At 42.4% G+C, this 6,000-nt stretch overlaps 1 protein-coding gene across 1 annotated transcript in view; it reads right to left on the bottom strand.

Moving 5' to 3' along the window:
- Positions 1 to 232: 232 nt before the first annotated feature.
- LOC124552591 (corticotropin-releasing factor-binding protein) overlaps positions 233 to 6,000 on the bottom strand; it is a 1,062,428-nt gene continuing 1,056,660 nt past the window's right edge. The window contains exon 9 of the mRNA XM_047126916.1: positions 233 to 920. The gene's annotated coding sequence lies outside the window, so the exon portion shown is untranslated. The remainder of the gene's footprint in view (positions 921 to 6,000) is intronic.

Below are 6,000 nucleotides of genomic sequence, written 5' to 3'. Positions count from 1 at the left end.
TGGCTTTGTCTCCAGCCACTTACCTACATTTCCTTGAATTAACATTTTTAATTTAATTACCCTCTTTATAAAATCATCCTCCATAATGAGTATTTATTCTTATTTGTTCATACTTTCTTCATCTCCTTTCCATCTGCAAATGTCTCTTCGCTGCTACTGTATTTGTTTGTGGATTCATTAGTTTGTATCAGAGCAACTTAAAACAGATGTCATTATTGAAAAGTTAAGCATAAAAGAGAGCAAAAAGTTTATTTATTTTAATACTGAAATGTACAATTGCAAGAGAGACTGCCGTGTGATCCTAAGAAAGCAACATAGCAGAATTGGTAGCGAGGTAACGTTCAGTCTTATTACATTTAGTGATGGAATTACCTTTCTAAAACAAATGGAAGTTTCAACATGGAAACTCCAGGAGCTATGCTCTAATAGTGTTTATTGGTTTTAAAACTAAAGATATACAGGGAAAAATATCAAGATATTGGACAGTCACAAAAATCTGATAAATCAGTAAACAAAGTAAAACTTGGAGAAAGCAGTACCAACTGAAAAGTAGTAAACACATTTTAGTGGACAACAGACACACTGAAATCACTGAGGTCTCATAAACTATTTGTGAAACTAATAATTTTGTTTCTGAATGGAAAAATTTCCAAAGAAAAATTACTTACAGAAGATAAATGTAATGTCCTATATTAATTTGTATTACTACAGGAACTGGACACAATGCTACACTCTCTAACAATGACATACACCTTATCATATTGCAGCAGTGGTTACTGTAAAACAAAATGTATCTTCATTTGACATCTGAGTAGCAGGTTTTCTCTGACAGCTTCCTTGCATATTCTAGGACACGGGATGCGCTTCTTCTCGTTGTAGGGTCATTCACTCTCTACAGGGATGGCGGCTTACATGAGGACCTGCAACAATCAAGAAAACCAAATGATGTCTGGGAGCTGTGTCAGGCACTTGTCAAGACACGTTATTTACTCACTCAAGTCAAAATCATACGCACATAGGATACTACAGTTCGGAAAGTTCCTATGCAGTTAAGACGGGCACAGGCTGGAAATGATTTCCATGGGTGGCTATACAAGCCTGAACCCACTTTTTGAAAATACTTTCTGCAGATCTGATAGTGATATGCTTCTCATAAGTGCAAGTATTTCAGTTTTAACTACAGTGTGTCCTGTGAACCTGGAAAAAGCCAGGCATTTTCAAAATGTTTTCTGTTCCATACCCATGTCGATGTATCACCATCTGTGATTTCAAATAGCATTTTAATATTTAAAGGGGAATCTACGTGCTATACACACAATACCTGATTTGGGAGGACGACAGTTCAAATCTGCATCCGGCCACCATGATTTACATTTTCTATGATTTCCGTAAATCACTCCAAGCAAATGCTGGGATGGCTTCTTTGAAATGCGGCAGACTTCCCTCCCCAACCTTCCCTAATCCGATGGGACCAAGCACCTCGCTGTGTGGACCCCTCCCCCCAAACAAACAAACCAACCAACCAACCACAATACCTGTTGGTGATACAATGTTTACACAATATTCCAGCACTGTTTCATACTTGTCGAGCCGTCTCATGAGTTGGGGCTGACAATTTCAACATCAACAAAAGTATCATACTCTTTTCGCAATGCACATTCTTTGTACAAACACAAAATGAAACATGAGGTGAAGGAAGATGAAAGAGGAGGAATGATTATTGGAAAAAAATGAAAGCTAGCTGAAATCAAAGAATTAGAAACAAAAAGTGCACATGTTGAGTGAAACCTCAAAGATTTTGGCATAAATAAAAAATGTAAGGAAATAATTTATTCATTCTTACCATGACAAATTTCTACAGTTCGTACCCTTTAGTCAGCAAGTTACAGTGTATATAACTTTGTAAAACCAGAATTTTTTTTTGGCTGCAAATCAAAATACAGCAGTTACTATTTTAATTACAAATATTTCTTTAGTAGTATAAATCACACCACAAATAAAATAATTTTTATACATATTCTAATAAATATAAAGTTTTGAGAAAAGGATGTTTCAGTCACAATTTAATAAAAAAGTAACGAGGAAAAAATTTGCTCCGAAAAAACTTTGAATTTGAAAATGATCAATCGCGCAACACCCTATAACTCACAAAGCATGCAAAAGTGAGTCCAATGCACTTCAGATTTTGCTGCTCCCCAAAGTAAGAAGGCCAGTGGAGTAAGGTCCAGTGAGTGAGCAGACCAAATGTTTTTTGAGATGACATGTTTCCCAAAAAAACCGTTCTGCAAGATGCATAGTGTTGTCAGTTGTGTGCACAGTAGCACCATCTTGTTGAAATATAATTTATTTCGTTTGTGTTGCCATCTTCTGCAGCAGCTGTTAACATCTGTTATGTTATTTCTCTTCAGTTGACTGCAATGTATTTATTTTCAAACCATCTTCTGTGGTATTAGGTAAATTAGATACACAGGTTTGTACATTTATTTTTTGATTCTTTTAGATTAAAAACATTATGAAGTTGGTCTGCAAGCTACTTGGGGTGTTTCTTTATGTAATCTGTCCCCCCAGGGGGTCCACAAATCTTTTGTGGATACGTGTGTGGCGAGCACGGGTCCCCGAGCTAGTGCAGCTCTCTTTCCTTTCCGGGCTGCATACCTTCCTTTTCCGCCTCCCCCCCCCCCCTTGTCCCTCGTTTTGGGAGTGTGTTTTGTGTCTAGGTCTGGAGATGGACGCTTGTGACTGTAAGATGTAGTTTCTCTTCTTGGAAAGTCGCTGTCCTCACTTTGTCCTCTTTTCCTTGCCTCTTCTCCTCTGTGGCACTTCTTTCCTTTCTTTGTTCCTCCATTTCTCTTTCTTTCCTCTCTGTGTCTGAAGGCCGACCTATTCGTTCCCATGTGTAGCTGGTGACAGGGTAACGTGTAATTCCCCGCCCCAGGTAGACAAGTAGAACCTGTATGTACTCCCTGGTAAAGGCCAGGCCCAGGGATGGGTGATTACCCGAACTGGTACCTTCCCAATGTGCCAATTAGTCCCTCAGTCTGTTTCTCGTAAGGTGTGACCTGAGGTGTGGACAATCACCTAAGGCGGGAGTGCCCTCAGAGAGGGGTCCCAGTGAGGAAGGAGTGTGCCATTGGAGATGCCGCTAATCATGGGGGATACTTTCACAATGGTTTCCTCTACTTCTGCACACAACAGAAAGCTAGACGAGTCAGTCACAGACCCTTCTTCCATCAGTGTCACAGTTCCTAGTTGGTTCTTGGTCTGATGAAGGTCAAGACTTCTCTAGTCAACCCTTTCATTAAACAGAAAGGTGTCGATGCAATTGCATGTTCTGTAAAGTCTTGTTCCTGATTAAAAAATTGGCACCTTGTTATCAGAAACAGTCAGTGCTCTCCAGGCACAAAAATTGCTGTGAACTACACTGCTACACAACTTCCAAGTCCAGGTGGAAGCACCCTGTGCTTTAAATTCATCACACAGGGTGGTTTATACCCACTCCCATGATGGGTTATCCAATGAGGACATTCAAAATTACCTGTCTGGCCTGGGCGTAATGGCCGTACATAGTCATGAAAAGGATTGACAAGGGCTTGGGACCGACCTGTACTATCTTCTTGACATTTGACAGAGTTAAACTTACATCGAACAGTAAAGCGGGATGTGAGATCTTTTCAGTTTGCCCTTACATCCCCAACCCTACACATTGCTATCAGTGTCAGCAGTTTAATCACACCAGCCAGACTTGTTCCAATCCGGCCAAATACATTACATGTGGCAGGGGTGCCCATGAGGGTGCTTGTCCACCTCCATCCCCTCGATGCATCAACTGTTTGGGTGACCACACTGCTTCCTCCAGAGATTGCCCTATTTTCAAAGATGAACAAATTATTTAGGAAATTCGAGTGAAGGAAAAGGTGTCTACATGTGCTGCTCGTAAGTTGTTCGTCACTAGAAAGCCCATTGTCCTCTCAGTGGATAAATATAGCACTGTCCTTGCATCTCCTTGGCCTACTAAGCAAGTTGCCACAGACTTGTGATCTTACCTTTAGCGCCACAGTCATCAGGTCGGCTAGCCAAAAGATCACCTGTTCAACCTCTCCACTCTAAGGCTCACCCTTCATCAGCTCTTGCTAAATCACGGGCCCTAAAATCGGACACCCAGATTTCAAAAAACAAAGAGCCTACTTGCAAAGATTTTTTACGTGCACTAACCTGCCAACCATCAATTCGTCCCTCTCAACATCCTGCTTCCAAGAAGGCTCAAAAGAAACAAAGTTCCTCTCCTTCTCTGCCACAGCACGTCTCATCTACAGCACCACCTAATGGTAGCCGAACTTGGCTGTCTTCTGTGTTGCTGAGATGCACCGCTGGCGGCCTATCAACCAGCCGATCACTGGTGGCAGGAGCTGCCTCGTGTGCGACCTATGGATCAGGATCTTCTGCCTTCGGCTGAATGCCATACCACGCCATCAGCTGCCAGCTCTCGGTGGTCGTTGATTTGACAGCAACCGTGGCGAGATTTTTCCCTTTTCTGTCCACCCTATGTCAATTATCCATTGCAACCTCCACGGAATTCGCTCCAATTGGGATGAGTTGTTGAGGCTCTTATGATTCTACTCCCCGGTGATCCTCTGTCTTCAGGAAACAAAGCTATTTACCCACGATTGCTTTGTTTTCCCCCCATTTCCAATCAGTCCGGTTTGTTCTCCCCTCCGTTGATAGCACTCCAGGGGACTTTGTTCTTCTCCCTGATACAGTCCATTGTCACCCAGTCTCCATCAACAGTTCCTTTGAAGCTGTTGCTGTACATCTTTCACTTTCTGGATTCACCTTCTCTCTTTGTACCATATACATTCCATCATCCACACCAATGGCAACAGCAGATCTCCTCTAATAACCACTACCCGCTTTGTGGGATCTCTACGTCCTTGTCCGTGAGGCTCCCTATTGATTGACCTCTCCCACCAAGCAGATCTTGTTTTCCTCAACACTGGGGAACCTACATTTTTGTCTGCCTCCATGTCAAACTTTTCTCATTTGGACCTTTCGGTCGGTACTGTTCATCTAGCTCAGCGTTTTGAATGGTTTGTTCTTGCTGATACACACTCGAGTGACCATTTTCCATGTGTCATTTGATTACAGCCACAACTGCCATCTATGCGCCCAAGATGCTGGAAGTTTTCCCAAGCTGATTGGATCCTTTTTTGTCCTCTCTAATGACATTTGATGACCGTCAATTTCCTAGCATCGACGATCAGGTCACTCATGTTATGGAAGTTATTCTTACAGCCACAGAATGTACAATACCTCGTACCTCCCATTTCCCCCGGCACCCCCCAGTTCCTTTCTGGAATGAGACATGCTGTGATGCAATACGTTTTGCACCACCATCAAACATTGGCCAACTGTGTCTGTTATAAGTAATTACATGCGCAATGCTGTTATCATCCACGATAGCCAGAATGCAAGCTGGGACTTCTTTACTATCTCCTTCACTCCCTCAATCTGTAGTTTGGAGTCGAATTCAACACATATCCGGCACTGATAGTTTCTCCCCGATCTCTAGGTACCTTAGTGGACCCAGTTGCCATTTCTAACTCATTGGGTCAACACTTTGCTGTGATTTTGAGCTCTTCAAATTACCAACCAGCCTTTGTCACAAAGAAACGAGCAGTTGAAGTGTGACCTCTTGCTTTCTCCTCTCAAAATCGCGAAAGCTATAACAGTGTTCTCTCTATGTGGAAACTCCAACACACACTTTCATCCTCTTGCTCTTCTGCCCCAGGACCCGATGGCAACCTCGTCCAAATGTTGTTGCATTTATCATACCGTAGTGTGCATTACGTCCTTTGCCTTTGTAACCGAATTTGGACAGACAGTACCTTTCCCAGAAGATGGCGGGGAGCTATCATCATTCCTGTTCCAAAATCTGGAAAGGACAAACATCTCCCCTCTAGCTGTCATCCCATTTCTCTCACGAGTAGTGCATGTAAGGTTTTG

The sequence above is a fragment of the Schistocerca americana genome, chromosome 10 (assembly GCF_021461395.2).
Source record: "Schistocerca americana isolate TAMUIC-IGC-003095 chromosome 10, iqSchAmer2.1, whole genome shotgun sequence".
Classification (NCBI taxonomy): Eukaryota; Metazoa; Arthropoda; class Insecta; order Orthoptera; family Acrididae; genus Schistocerca; species Schistocerca americana.
Note: the sequence above shows the minus strand (reverse complement) of the source record. Positions and strands in the feature narration are given on the sequence as shown.